Source organism: Sapajus apella, unplaced genomic scaffold (genome assembly GCF_009761245.1).
Source record: "Sapajus apella isolate SASKATOON/1434 unplaced genomic scaffold, GSC_monkey_1.0 scaffold21, whole genome shotgun sequence".
In the NCBI taxonomy this organism is placed as follows: Eukaryota; Metazoa; Chordata; class Mammalia; order Primates; family Cebidae; genus Sapajus; species Sapajus apella.
The window spans coordinates 7,745,512-7,762,252 of NW_022436961.1; positions in this window are offsets into that span (position 1 = coordinate 7,745,512).

Sequence of the window (16,741 nt, forward strand, 5' to 3'; positions counted from 1 at the left end):
TACAGGTGGGTATTAGTTGTCCCAGGATGTGTTGAAAGGGCCATTCTTTTCTTCAGTGAATTGTCTTGGTATCTGTGTTGAAAATCAACTGACCAAAATATAAGGCTTTATTTCTGGACTTCTTATTCTGTTCTGTTGATCAATGGTGTCTGTTCTTTTGTTCAGTAGCACCTTGTTTTGAAGGAGTTTGCCTTAATCCTGAGTATTTGCTCTACATTGTAATGGTAAAACCTCAAAAATTCTTGTCTTCTTCCAAGATAAGGAATAAAAGAGTTTTATAGGACAATGGAGCTGATCACAAGAATTTATATAAATTTATTTGAGACAGTTTATCATTCTCCAGTGGGCCACTTCATCAATCAGCACTGAAACTCATTCTGCATACTCAGATGTGCATTACCTCTGGTTTCCCATGAGATTTTTATCTCTCTCAGGGAAATCTACCCAAGGAGACTAAACTGCCTTATAGCTGCCAAATCCTACAGCCAAAAACTCTGAGATCTTTTATTGCCAACTTCAAATGGATCTAAGGTTTACGTAAGGCTGCAGGAAGGGATGAGTGATAAGATGACCCAGCTGCCATCTCTGTTCTTTCACACACATAACATGCCCTGCCTTTTCTTTCCCAAGTAATCAGCCAATGTTCTGACAATTTGCCTGGATTCTGATCATTATGGCTGTGAACTTCACTGCATTCATGATTGTGTAGATGCATATCTCTCTAACTCTGAAATTTTTCTATACTTATAAGCTAACATGGTACCTTGCTGCATTTTCATGGATTCTGGCAGAAAACATGGGACCACTAAATTAAAGACAAAGAACAATATATTACAGCAATAGCCCTGGTCAGTGTATTCAGGGTAATAATATTTGTTTCAGTTCCCTTAATAGCCTTTGTAGTCTTAATTCCTACCTGGTGATATGGAAAGAGACAGATGATATCTTCTTGTGCAATGGATTACATTCCAGGAGAGACACTTGGAGTTTTGGGAATCCAATCTTTTATAATGGTAATAAGTGTATTTACCCTTTGCTGTGGAAGGAAACAGTCTTTACCTTTCAAGCCTTTGATCAAAACTGCCTTTTGCTCCAGAGGGAGACACTATATTTTCTAAGGTTGTTTGCTACATAAACATCCTTAAAAAGATAGTTTAAACAAAGGCCAGTCAATATGTCAGTTTGTAAGATTTGCAGAAATGTAAGAGACGCATAAAAATTGTCTCCCAAAAATAAGTGACTGGCCAAATTCAGAATGTTTTTTCCTGCTTGTGAAACCCTTCTTAACATTTACTGTAAATACATCAAGCATAATTCTCTGCAGAATGGCAATAAGATATGGGGCCGTTACCATGCCAGACCCCTATTGACTTCAATAGGGAGGGCACCGAGAGGCCAAAGAGACCTGAAGCCAGTGAAGGAAACAGAATTTATTGAGGGGACTTACGTACAGAGTGGATCAGTGACAGCAGACTGGTTAGTAGAAGCACTACCATTGATAAAAAGCATCCAGTTTATATAGCATTTTCACTTAGCACCCCACCCCTAGCAACGTTCACCTGACAAACTTCATTTAACTCCAAACAAATGACCTCAATCCCCTGTATGGCCTGCATTCCACAGGGTGGGCTAGGCGTTCAGATGCTCTCCATAGATAAGGATTGATTCTCCAGGTTAGCCACTTCTGGTTTCCATAGCTCAGAACTCTGATCAGACATTCTTCTTAGACCACAGGGTCATTCTCAAGGTATTCTTACATTAAGTTATTGCTGTTAGGTTCATCTTTCATACAGCCATGCATTCTATTTTGTCGATATTTTTGCTCATGTAAGTTTCCCAACAAAGCCTACTTCATGCCTAAACCATGTGATATGGAAGCGTTTGTCTTAGTTCAATTCCCATTGTGCTTACATTTTTCCTTCCTCAGTGACCTTTCTTCCCCTCCCCCTCTATGGATCCTTTCTCTTCCAAAGTTTGTAATTACTGACACCATCTATTTCAGCTATTTCATCAATTTCAGCTATTTCCACGAAGCCTTCTATATCATCTCTCAGTTCTCAAATTCTTTGGCACTTATTTTCTATACTATACACCTCACCCTTTTTAATAGATCATCTCACTGCGTTTTGTTGATTAATTTCCGTTTCCCAACCAGAAAACAAGACTGTAAAGACAATATGTGTAGGTGTTAATATTTTCTATCTCTGTAATTCTTAGCACAGTTCCAATAATATAGTAGCCATTTAATAAATAGCAAGCCTCTGACTGTTAGTAAATAACGCAGGCCCAATTTTAGTTTGGAAAGGAGAAGGACCTCTGAAGCAAAGCAAAACCATCAGGTCAACATGACTTCACCCTCAAGCTATGTCAGACACATGGCCCAAAGAAGCTGGACAGGAGGACAGATGTTCTGGGAAAGCTTCAATAGGTAAAGATAATGAACAGGAGGAAGAAAATAACTTATCCACAATGCTCTGTTCACACCATTTTTTAGTGTGATTACACGTGGAAAATGGAAAGATGAGATCCTAGTTCTTATGCTCAAAGATAAGCAGACAAGTTCAGCTTGACTGATTGGCATAACCTACCTGATTCTAACCTTGATGGATATGTGCACAGATTAAGGAGCTGCCCAAGTAGGAAAAGCCAGGATTTTGAAGTTAGTCAACCCTGGATCCAACCACTATCTTCACTACTTTATTAGAAAGCAAGTTATTAGAAGAAATTTGTACATTCTCTGACCTTGTCCTCTTATCTGTAAAAGAAGAAATAATAATAATGATCTTTTGATTCTTGTGAGGATTAAAAGAAAGGGAGACAATATAACATTCGGTGGAGTTTGAATCTGTGACTTTGGGCAAGGTATTTGACCCCCCCTTCTTTAGCTCTTCTTTTCTGAGATAGCAATGTTAATATTATGTACCTCAAACTTGTTCAGAAGGTTAAATGGATTAATACATGTACAGCCACTTAGAGCAGTGCTGGACACTTAACAAGACCTCAATAAGTTTTAGTTTCAACTATAATGAAGTATCTAAAGCAGTGTCTGATACCTATAGGCATTCATTAAATGGCAGCTACTGGCTGGGCATGGTGGCTCACACCTGTAATCCCAGCACTTTGGGAGGCCAAGGTGGGAAGAACACTGGAGGTTAGAACTTTGAGACCAGCCTGGTCAACAAGGCAAAACCCCATCTCTGCAAAAATACAAAAATTAGCCAAGTGTGATGGCACGGTAGTCCCAGCTACTTAGGGGGCTAAGGCAGGAGAACTTCTTGAACCCAGGGGGCAGAGGTTACAATGACCCAAATTCATGCCACTGCACTCCAGCCGGGGTGACAGAGCAAGACTCAATCTCAAAAATAAAATAAATAGCAGCTACCATTTACTAATTATTTATTAATAATAATTTACTAATAAGATTATTGTCTCTAAATTAGTTAGGGAACAACAATTCTTCCTTTATCTTCTCCTAAGCATTGGAAAGGATTCAGAAATAGGAGTCAGTGGACTGTGATTCTAAAAGCTGCACAGTGTTTAACTGTGACCTTGTAAACTATTTCAATTCTTTGGGTCTCAGATTACTTCTACTATAAAATGAAGTGTTTAGAAGATGATCCCAAAGGTTACTTGCAAGCTGAAGACCTCTGTGTTTCTACGTGAAATGTGTGTATGCCCAGTTGTACTTCATGGAACAGATCTGAGTTAGCCGACTAGAACGATGATTCTTAGAGGATCTGTAGCGTCAGCATCATCGGGAAACTTGTTAGATATGCAAATTTTGAAGCTGTGGCCCAACAGCTGTATTTAACAAGTTCTCCAGTTGATTCTGATGCACCCTAAAGTCTGAGAAACACTGAGCGAGGAGATTAGAAGAGACTTAATGAAGAGGGCTTGAGAGGCCAACTAGATTCTATCTTGAACGATAATTCCCTACCTGATCTGTACACCAGAATTACCTAGGAAAAGACGTATTAAGTACCAAATTCCGGCTTTGGCTCCAGAAATTTAGATTTGTTTGAGGTAGGATGGAGCCTAGGAATCAGCATCTTTAAAAAATTCTCATGTTATTCCCATTAAACCTCACGGATTTTTAAACAATCTAATTATGCAAATGAAGGGTGCTATTAGAAATTAAATGATTTATGAAGGTCACAGAGCTAATTTGGACTCTAACCCAGATGTTCTAATACTTAAGCCAGTCTTAAATCACGCGTATTTCATTGTATTGTATTAATTGTTTTGCAATCATCCCTTTTAGGAAAAAAATAACAGAGTAAAAATATTGAAAGTATTTAGTTGTCTAACATGCTTGCCAAAGGAGTATCCAAGAATTTTAAAATAAGAAGGCTATTAATGTTTTGCTTTTTCATTCTGTCAATGGTTGTTCAGATATTTCCTTACACACACCTGCCACTCAGAGTTCTAGTTTTTCATATAAACATGGATATGTGGGTTTGTTGACAAAGGTTATCAAATATACTCTCTTCTAAGTTAACATTTAACATTATTACAGAGATGGAATATTGAAAACAGTAATCTCCATGCTGGCAAATTTCCAAAATGCATATGTCAAAGGGAAATATGATAGAACCTATGACTATTGTTTACTGGGCATCTATTAAAACAACCACTGATGGCTTTTAGAGTCATTTACCTAAGCAGGATAATATTTAAAAGTGAGTTAATAGCTCTAAAACACTATACACTAAAAAGAACTATAGAAAGACAATTTTTCATATGACAAAGGAACTAAATCAGTACAACCTCTGCTTCATAGAAACTTACTAACTGAAATAGATGGTGGCTTTCAAACTGCATTTATTCCTCAAAGGTGTTTTACAGGTTCCACAAACTATTCTAACTTCATCTTTTACTTTATTTTAAACTATTTTAAAACCTGAATTCAAAATAAAATATGCACATTCAAATGTGTTATAGAAACTCAAATTGAAGATGACCAATATATTAACTTGATTTCTTACTGATTAGCTTTGTTATGAATTTGAATTTATATATTTTAATGTGTAATAGGCTAATGAAATATGCTTTTATTTGCTTTATATATGTGGAGTACATGTAGCATTTTATTATGAAATATGTCTAAAAATTTTAAAAATCCCTAGACTACAGAAAGATAAATAGGAGTACTTAAGAAGTGTCAGAATTACCGGCCATTATCTAAATAAAATAGCTACCTGGAAAGAAAATATTTTTGAGTGTCTCAGGCATGCTACTGATATCTACTTTTTATTAGTGTGGATTATTGGATTATCTTTACATACATATGTCAGCTTCATGTCATACATAATTTATAAAACTTATCCAGTACTAGATCTTTATTCATCCTTATTATAATCACATTCTGTAGATTAGTTTTCCTCTTCCTTTTCATAGAATCCTAAGTTGATGATATTTTTTTCCCTAGAATTATGTGAAGAATCAATTAAACTTAGGGAAAAAAAATTCCTTTACAAAGTATTTCTTTTTTTTAAATTTCATCAGATATGATCTATATCCAGACAGAAAAGAGAAAAAAAAAGTTCATGAATAGTAAATCCATAATGGCTAGGTTATGAATATTTAAGAAATGATTCTATTCTCTTCTTTATTGTATCACAGATTTCAACTGATATGATCTTCTAGACTATTAGCAGCATAGTTTTTGCTTAGATGAATCAAGGTTTGCTTTCATAGGACTGGGCTCTATGACAGACATAAATTAATCATAGCTGATGTCTTCTCTCCCTTCTTCCGTTTTCCACTGGCTCAGTCAGGACCACATTTTGAGATATGTAATTTTTACCTTTTTTCCAGCAATCCCTGGGTTTCCACAATTTTGCCAAAAATAAAGGGGAATGACCCCTAATACGAAAGACCTTTCAGTACCCTTTGTTAGCCATAACAGATAATGAAAAAAAGAAATTATTCTAAAGAGCAAATTTTGGGGTGGCCAGCTTACCTCATCAAGGATTCTGCACTTTTCCTAGAAAGCAGGATGCTGTGATTTGAATGTATCCCCTCTAAAATTCAGGCCTTGCCAATATGATGGGTTCCAATAATGATGGGCTTTAAGAAGTGATGAGGCTTTTCATGAGGGCTTCCCCTTCATGAATGAGATTAAGGCTCTTATAAAAGAGGCTTCTTGCAGCACAGCCCTTCTACCATGTGAGGATACAGGGTTCCTTCCCTTCAGAGTATGCAGCCCTCATCAGACAACTGGACCTGCCAGGCCTTCTTCTTGGACTCTCCAGCCTCTGGAACTGTGAGAAGGTAAATTTCTATTTTTATAAATTATTTAATCTCAGGTATTCTGTTATAGCAGCACAAACAGAATAAACCACAGGATATGGTACTAGGTGTTTTTCCACACTCCCTTTTTCTACATTGGAGTTCTTAATGTGACGATTCTACTTTTTCCATAGCTTGTCCATTGGGAAGATGAAAAGTTGTGCAATTTTAGCACAAAGTTTGCAAAATTCATACGGAATACATATGAGTGGCTATCTAGCTCCCAACACATCTCTAGTGGCTATTTCCATGACTCCTCTCTCTCCTTTGGTTTATAGACCCTGCCTCCTGGCCACAGTTGGGGTAATGATGAGTACATAAACCAATCCAAAGCATTAGGTGTCCTGCTCCCATATTTTTCAAGCAAGAACTGGTGGGAAAGAGGCCTTTTGGTGTTTAGTCCTAGAGCTATGAAGACGTGGACTCAAAGCTACATTCTTATTATTTACATCGTACTTCAGGGCATCTACACTTGGAATTCCCTCTGGAATCTCTTCCCTTGATTTTTGCATAGTTTACTGCAGATCATCATTCAGTACTAAGCTCAGATATCACCTCCTCAAAGAAGACTTTTTTATTTATGTAAATTCCATGCTGTTTGCCTTCCTCACCAATGTTATATCTTTACCACTCATTTAATTACGTAACCCTCTTTTGTTTTCTTCATAGGCTTTATCACTATTTTGAAATATGTACTTGTCTCAGTCTCTACTTCTCTTCTTTGTCTCTATATTTATGGATTCTCAAACTCTGAGCTGTAATAGCACCTCATCACACTTATGGCCTTATAGCCGTGACTCTACCTTTAGTTACTGTCTTGGCTTCATTTCTTCTTTTAATTTAATTTTATTTATTTATTTATTTTTATTTTACTTTAGATTCTGTGATACACGTGCAGGTTTGTTACATTGGTATACATGTGCCATGGTGGTTTGCTGCACCTATCAACCTGTCATCTAGATTTTGAATGCATTAGGTATTTGTCCTAATGCTTTCCTTCCCCTTGGTCCCCTACCCTCTGACAGGCCCGACTGTGTGATGTTCCCCTCCCTGTGTTCATGTGTTCTCATTGTTCAACTCCCACTTATGAGTGAGAACATGTGGTGTTTATTTTTCTGTTCCTGCATTAGTTAGCTGAGAATGATGGCTTCCAGCTTCATCCATGTCCCTGCAAAGGACATGAACTCATTCTTTTTTATGAATGTGGCTTCATCTCTTCTTACAATTTCAAAGTTTAAAGTTTCTAAGATAATTTCGTTAGACATATTTTTTTCCTAAAGCTAGTTCAGAAGGAGGCAATCAGCTTACACAAAATTTATCCTTAGGTCAGGTTTATACCCCTATGGGTTGGAAAATAGTCCTTTCCTTTTGTTTTACTTTTCCAGCTGACTGGTTTTGCACCAAGCAAGTGGTTTTCAGTGGGTGGTTCCCAGATCAGCAGAATCAAATATCACCTGAGACCTTGTTAGAAGTGCAAATTTTGGGCTGGTTGCCGTGGCTCACGCCTGTAATCCCAGCACTTTGGGAGGCCGAGGTGGGCAGATCACGAGGTCAAGAGATCGAGACCAGCCTGGCCAACATGGTGAAACCCCATCTCTACTTAAAAAATACAAAAATTAGCTTGGCAGGGTGGCATGAGCCTGTAGTCCCAGCTACTCGGGAGGCTGAGGCAGGAGAATTGCTTGAACTCAGGAGGTGGAGGTTTCAGTGAGCCAAGATCACACCATTGCACTCCAGCCTGGTGCCTGGCAATAGAGCAAGACTCTGTCCTGAAAAAAAGAAAAAAGAATAAGTGCAAATTCCTTAGGCCCACCCCAGACCTACTGACTCAGAAACTCTAGGAGTATTTTAATAACCAGCATTTCAACCTGTTTGGACAAACCCTCTAGAACTTCCAGGTTCCTGAGGATGATGGGGATGCTTATCTTTCTATCTCCTAATATTCCCTCTGGAAAACAATATGGAATACTAAAAAAGGAAAGATAAGTCTCCACAAACCATACCTTCAGAATAACTTTAAGAGAATGCCCAAGCTTCAAAATAACTATAAATTAAAAAAGAAAATTGGACAAATCTCAGTCCACTATTTCTCAGGCTTCCACCACCCCTGCTTCAAAGCAGGATTTTGGGCATGCAAAGAAAAACTAAGAAAGACTTCATGGAAGACAGAAAATGAAAGCCAGAGGAGATGTGGTTGGATCTAAATATACCACCAGAGAGACTGTCTATTTTCAGTCCAAAAATACTAAGAAATTATCCAGGTAGATCAGAGCACAGACTACAGGGGGAAGGACTTAAAAGCAAGTGCAGTTTGAAGTTTCAGTCTTCAAACTTATAGATTCTGGGTGAGAAAAAGAAGAAATAAGTATCTTTAGATAATAGAAACAAGAAGCAAAGAAAAATAAACTGAGTTCTGTAACTCAAAAGGTTGGCACGCACACACACATACACACTCACATTTCACAATCCCCCTTTTACCACAAAATAAACAAAATCCATCAAAGTATCTGATAGAAGAGGAATTATTAAATGAGGACTCTTGTAAAACACCTAATACCACAACAAATTAATTAAAATTAAAACTAACAGATTCATACAGAGGTATTATGAAAAGTCAGACAATGAATGTCAATACATACACTAAGAGAAATTCCCTTTCTTCCTCTTAAAAAATGACCACAAAACAAAAGAAAACTGTAAAACAATAGTCCCAATGAAATAAAATATACTCAACCAAGTACTTGACGACATGAAACAGTTGATGACATAAAATAACTTGAGGAATTCTACATGAATGCAGTCTACAAAGGATGAGGTTTACCCAGCCAGAAGATGACTGAGAAAACCTTAGCAAAAGGTCTGATGGTAAGTTCTTTACAAAATAAAATACATGTTAGAGTTTCTCAACTTTGCACCTATTGATATTTTAGCAGGATAATTGTTTTGGTTTTGGAGCTGTTTATAAATCATAAGATGTTTAGCAGTATTCCTAGCCTTTATTCACTAGATGTCAATAATGCTACCCACCTCCACCCCACTCCCATAAAAATAAAAACTGTCATCTCCATAGTAGAAAGAATAGAAAATAATTAATTGCAATTTAGGCAATAGATCCCAACTATATTTTTGATAGAAGAACCAAACCCAAAAGATTTAAGCCGAAAGATAAGTAGTAGACAAAGCAACAAAAGCAAATGGAAAGAAAAATAAATGAGGAAAATAGTCCTGATGTCAAAATAGAATTCAAGCCAAAACAAAGGACAAGGCCATTTTTCAATACTAAATTGACAATTTACAAACATCTAAAATTTGTGAATGCTTACCAAATAACACAGCAACTATTTTCATTAAGTAAAAGGTACAGTAGATACAAGGAGAAATAGATAGAAACCCACTAAAAATAGTAGACTCAAATATACCATTCACAGTACAAGTCAAATCAAATGAAAAAGTGTACAAGACATAAGCAACATAACCAGCAAGGTGCATCTTACAGGTATATGTCAGTTCCTACAGCTGATAATAAAGAATGCCCCTTATGAAGTGTTCATGGTTCATGGTTATAACTTATAACATTTATAAGAATTAACCACATATTCGATTTTTAAAAATTACTATTTTATGTAGCACGAATGTTTCAAACACCACTTTCTGATTACAGTCTAACAAAGTTAGAGGTTACTAACAACACAACAGCCCTTAAACCTAGAAATTTTAAACACTTCTATTAAATATTTCTTCAATCATATAAACTAAAATTACAGAATTTTAATAATATAAAATGAAAACACTACCAATATGGTTTGTATCCCCACCCAAATCTTGAATTATAGCTCCCATAATTCCCACATTTCATGGAAGGGACCCACTGGGGGGTGACTGAACCATGATGGTAGGTCTTTCCTGTCTTGTTCTTGTCATAGTGAATAAGTCTCTTGAGATCTGAGTCTTACAAAGGGAAGTTCCCCTGTACATGGTCTCTGTTCTTCCCTATAGTCATGTGTGATGTGCCTTTGCTTTTCCTTGGCCTTCTGCCATGATTGTGAGGCCTCCCCAGCCTTTTGGAACTGTGAGTCCACTAAATGTCTTTCCTTTATAAATTACCCAGTCTTGGGTATGTTTTTATTAGTATCGTGAGAACAGACTAATCTAACTACATACCAAAAACCTATGGAACACATTTAAAGCCATGATCAGCATAAAATTTACACTGAGCATTTCTATCAAACGCTGTAGGGAAGTGGAAGAATGAAAATAAATGAGTTGAGTACCAGACGAAAAAAATCAGAAAAGATACAACGAAACAAAGAACCAAGGAATAAATAAAGGTATAAATCAATGAGGTAGAAAATAATAAAACCATAGACCTAATTAGCAAATCAAATCTATGCTTTAAAAAAAAAAATAGACAAGCCACTAGCCTACCTGAAGGGAGAAAAGGGGAAGAAATCATAGTTTGTAAAATAAGAAATGAAATGGAGATACAATCATAGAAATTTAAAAATAAAATAAGATACTACATTGCAGACAGCTATGCAAATACATTTCAAAACCTAGGTGAAAAATTTTTTTAGGGAAATACACATTGCCAAATTTGACCCTGTTAGACTTAGAATGACTTCAGCCAAGATTTCTGGGAGGGACACTGCCAGCCCCGTGGACCTAGAGGGCAGGGTGTTAAGCCAAAGATGATTGTCTCTTGAGCCTTAAGATCTAATGGAATATGCCTTACTAAGTTTTGGATTTGCTTGGGATATGTTCTCTCTCTCTCTCTCTCTCTCTTTTTTTTTCTATTTCTCCCTTTTAGAATGTGAATGTTTTTTCTATACCTGCTCATTATTGTATTTTAGAACATAACTTGTCTAGTTTTACAAGTTCATGGCTGGAGATGAATTTTGCCTCTAGTCTCATTCATATCTGATTTAATGAAATTTTGGACTTTAGACATTAGAATTGATGCCAGAATGAGTTAAGACTCTGGGGACTGTTAGGATGGAATGAAAGTATTGTATATATGAGAAGGACATGAATTTGCAGGGAGCTGGGGCAGAAGGCTATGGACTGAATTATGTCCTACAAATGTATATTTTGAATGAAGCTCTAATCCTCGGTATGACTGTATTGAGAGACAAGGCTTTTCGGAAGCTATTAGGTTAAATGAGGTCATAAGAGTGGGGTGTCTGATAGGCTTGGTACCCTGAAAGGATGAGGTAGAGACCAAAGGACTCTCTTTCTCTGCCATGTAAGGACATAGTAATAAAGCGGCAGCCACAAGACAGGAAGGGAAACTTCACCAGGAACTGAATCTGCCAGCACCTTGATCTTTGACTGCTCAGGCTCCTGAACTGTGAGGAATAAATTTCTGTTGTTTAACCATCCACTCTATGGTATTTTGTTACAGCAGCTTGACCTGATTAATACATTGCATCAAAATTAGTTTTCTATTGTTGGTAACTGTACTCTGCTTAGGAAAAGCTGGATGGAGAGTTTATGGGAGCTATTTTTACAACTTTTCTATAAATTTAAAATCATTTCAAAATAAAAAGTTATAAAAACAAATGCTCAGAGCAATCTCTCCAGTTGATTCTGATACATGCTAAAGTTAGAGAATTATTACACTGGGCTAACAGTCCTTGACTCTTCCTCTCTTATTATTTCTCTCCACAGAGGTGACATTCATTTTTCTATATTTTTCAAGTGGGACTACAAGAACCAGATTACTGTTCCTTTTGCTTCTCTCTTTCCCCTGGATCTGTGCTTTACAAAATAAAATTTTCATTCAGGTTGGCTTTTACAAGGTCTTGACATAGGGCAGGAGTGAGAGAAGAATGCTAGAAAGCTGCTTTGGCCAAAGTTCTAGAGTCACACTTTCCAATTCTGTATCAGTAATAAAGCGAACATCTGCCTTTTCCTGCTTCTGTCTTTCCAGTGGTTTTAAATGTGTGAGGTGGAGTCTTTCCTAAAACACACACACCTTAGTCTAATCAGCTATGGCGGTCAGCTATATGAGGTCACATGATTTGTATAGGGCTTCTATTTCAGGGCGGTGGGATGGGCAATTTTTCTAAAATAATTCTTGAGAGCAGGTAGGAAAGTACATCTACCAAGGAATTTTAACTCATTTAAAATAGGGAACTGTATCTAAAACCACAGAGATATGTTCCTAAAATTTTATGTAAAAACATTATATACAAGATGTCAAAACAACTCAATGGGCAAAGAATAGTCTTCTTAACAAATGCTCTGGGACAACTGGATATCCACACGCAAAAGAATAAAGCTGGGCCCTTTCCTTATGTAATGCAAACAAATTAACTCAAAATGGATAGCAGACCTATCCATTTGTAATGGATAAAACATGTAAGAGCTAAAGTTGAAATATTTAGAAGAAAACATAGGAATGATTTTGGGTTAGGCAAAACTTTCTTAGATGTGACATGGACATCATCAGAATAAAAAAAAAAATTGTGCTTCAAAGAAAGTGAAAACCCATAGAATGGGAGAAAATGTTTGCAAATTATGTATCTGATAAGGGAATTGTATCCAGAATATATAAAGAATTTCTACAACTCAGTCATAAAAGGATACGTAAACTAATTTGAAAAGGGGCAAAGGATCTGAATGGACATTTCTCCAAAAATGATAAATAAATAATCAAAAATCACATGAAATGATACTCAAAATTATTAGCCACTTGGGAAATGCAAATCAAAACCACAGTGAGATGCCACTTCACACCTACTAAGATGGCTATTATCAAAAGTCAGATAATAACAAGTAGGATGTGGAGAAATTAGAACCCTCATATTTTGCTGCTGGAAATGTAAAATGGTACAGCTGCTTTAGAAAATAATCTGGCAGCTCCTTAAAAAGTGAAACAAAGTAACTATGTACTGTAAGAATTCCACTCTCAGGTATATACTCCAGAGAACAAAAAACATATTCTCACAAAAATGTGTACAGAAATATTTAAAGCAGCATTATTCATTATAGTCAAGAAATAAAAGCTGATGGATGGATGGATGGATGGATGGATAAATAATACATAGAATATCCACACAGCAAAGTATTTTTCAGCAAAAAGTAACGAAGTATTGGTTGCGTGCAGTGGCTGATGCCTGTCATCACAGCACTCTGGGAGGCCGTGGAGGGTGAATCACCTGAGGCCAAGAGTTTGAGACCAACCTGGCCAACATGATGAAACTAAAAATGCAAAAATTAACCAGGCATAGTGGTGCGCGCCTGTAATCCCAGCTAATCAGGAGGCCAAGGTGGGAGAGAGCGAGACTCCATCTCAAAAAATAAATTAAAAAATAATGAAGTATTGACATATGCTAAAACATGAATGAACCTTGAGAATTATGTTAAGTAAAATAAGCCAGCCACGAAAGAGCATGTATTGTATGATTCTATTTATTTATTTATTTATATTTTTGAGATGGAGTCTCACCCTGTCACCCAGGCTGGTGTGCGGTGGCATGATCTCAGTTCACTGAAATTTCCACCTCCCAGTTATGACTGATTCTTGTGCCTCAGCCTCCCAAGTAGCTAAGTAGCTGGGATTATAGGCACTCACCACCTCACCTGGCTAAATTTTTTTTTTTTTTTTTTTTAAAGTAGAGACAGGACTTTGCCATGTTGGCCAGGCTGGTCTAGAATGCCTGACCTCAGGTGATTCCCCCAGCCTCGGCCTCTCAAAATTCTATGATTACATGCATTATGATTACCGTACCCAGCCATATGATCCTATTTACACGAAACATCCAGAATAGGCAAATCCATACAGACAGAAAGTAGTACATTAGCAGCTTCCCAGGGCTGGAGGAATGTTTGGGAGGTGTGGAGGGTGCTAAGGGTATGTGTAAGAAATGTTTCTGTGCTTTGGTCAAGCATAGGCTGAGGTAGGATGTTTACATTCTGTGTGACTCAGTGAGTTCAAAGCACAGGCGTATAACTCCACTTGTTATCATAGCCATGTAGCCATAACAGGGGAAGGTCATCCCTTGGCTCTACACCGCTATTGTCTGTAAAAGGTATGATTGCCCTCACACACAGCCTTAGCAGTCACTCCCCTCGGCACCTCCCAGACATTCCTCGAGCCCTGGGAAGTTGCTAATTTCTGTCTCTGTGGATTTGCCTATTCTGGATATTTCATGTAAATAGAATCATATGGCTGGGTGCAGTGGCTAATGCCTGACACTGTGCAGGCGTGGGCACCCAGAGAAAGAGAGAGAGAGACTCAGAGTTGTCCATCTGCGAATCACAGAATTTTGAGAGGCTGAGGCTGAGGTATCACCTGAGGTCAGGTGTTTGAGACCAGCGTGGCCAACAACATAGAGGGGAGCCAGGACACAGCTCAGTTGGTTCATGCCCAAAAAGAGAAAGAGCTGCTGACCCGGAAGCTAAGGGAGAGCCTGCCATACAGCTGCAGGAGTGGGGGCTGCAGGAGCCATAGAGCCGGAGCAGACGCCAAGATAAAGGCAAACAGTGTAGAGAGCTAGTGTAAGAAAGCTGTTGATGAGAGGTGCTGCTGAATAAAATCATCTTTGGTCTGCCTACCGCCCCCCTAGGGTTCTTTCGGCTCATCCACCCATCCCTTTAGACCTCAACATGACATTTGTTGTAGTTGTGAACGTGACAGTATGTGGCTCCTTTTGGTTGACAAAAATGTTTTAATTGGTTGTGTTAATGCTTCAAAAACTCTGTGAATACATGAGAAGCCACTGAATCGTGCACGTTAGATTGAATGGCATAGGAATTATATATTCATATGACTATATGAATGGATACCTGCTTTTTAGAGCACTGAGAGAAAAAAACAAAAACCTTATACAACTCTATTAAACAAAAGCTTAACCTCAAAACTCTTTAAAATATTCACTGCGATTATTTCTAGGTGGTAAAATTAAAGGTTATTATATTCCCTCTTACACTGCTACTGTATTTTCAACATTCACAGATACTATTTTTAAAGAGAAAAAATAAAGCTTAATTTTAAGTGATTAAAATGGAGAAAACACTGGCTAATATAACAAACTTCTCAGTATTCCAAAGACAGTTATTTGTGGTGAAAAATATCAATATAAAAGACATATTTATCAAATCCTGGGATGGCAATGCCTCTGGGCTGGAGGACAAATGACCCATGTGCTGATTAGCTATGAATGATTGGCACACCTGCTAGGCCACTCTTGAGAAAGGCCTCCTTTCTAAATACCACTTTGATTTGCATCGAAAAGCCTGGAATTGGAGTCAAAACACATAGAGCCCCTTAGTATATTGAGACTTAGGTTTCCTCATCTATAAAATGTGGAGAGAAAATAAATAAGGTGCAGTTGGACTCAAATGAACTAGATTAGTAATTTCAGCCCTGCAGAATCAGCCTTCTCTGTGAACTTAGTAGAAATGTAAATTCTTAGACTCCACCTGAAACCTACTGAATCAGAAACTCTGGGAATAGAGGGCAGCAACTGGTGTTTAAACAAGCCCTCCTTGTGACTCTGATGGATGATAGGTTTGAAAACCACTGATCACTATTTCTTAAGAGGTTGATGATAAAAATCACGATTCAGTACTTGGGGAATATTTTCAAATCACATATCTCCAAACAACAGGCATTTTGAAATGCCCCTTTAAGCATTCTATATTCTCTTCCACACGTATACACACATGCACGCATACACATACACACCCCTCTATTGCTGCCATAATAAGCCACCATCACTAATAAGCATGTCTGTCTCTCTCAGGTGTCAAGAAATAGTCAAACCATTCAAAACCTTCATACAGATTTCCTCTGATTTATCTCAACTCCAAAATTCTGTGGTCTAGTAGAGTGAAAGGAACCACCCCACCGAGCTGGAAAAGCTAACAGTGTAATTTCTGGCAAAAGCCAGTAGACATCTTTTTAGTTGGGAAGGCATTTTAGCACTTTTGAATTTACACCCTCTTCTTTTTAGAGATGCTGCCTGTTGTAAATGGTTATCTACCTTCCCTGTGTCTATGTCTTGTTCACAACACTTTTCATCTCTTACATTTAACTCCAGACATCTTCAAAAACTTCCTGCTGACAGATTAAAATATTTCTACCTCCTGTCTTCTTCCTCACTCAGTTCTACTTTTCTTAATGTCTGTTGTAGCATTTTAGGGTCAAAAGCTAGCTGTGATTTTGAGGAAGTGATATGTCATTTAAAATTAACTGTACACCTCAGCATCAGGGGGTAAGGTAGGAGTTAATTCCTTCATGTAACATTCAATTAAAATACACAATGTACACATACTTAAAGAGAAAGATGATATAAGAGCAGAAATTCTAAACAGATTGCTTTGCTTATCTGAAGGAATCTAAATTTATATTTTGTCTGCTAATTTGTTTGCTTGTCACCACTGATCTTTTCTAAGAGGCCCAATTTCTTTGCCCAGCACATTTTTTTTTACAATGCCCAGGACT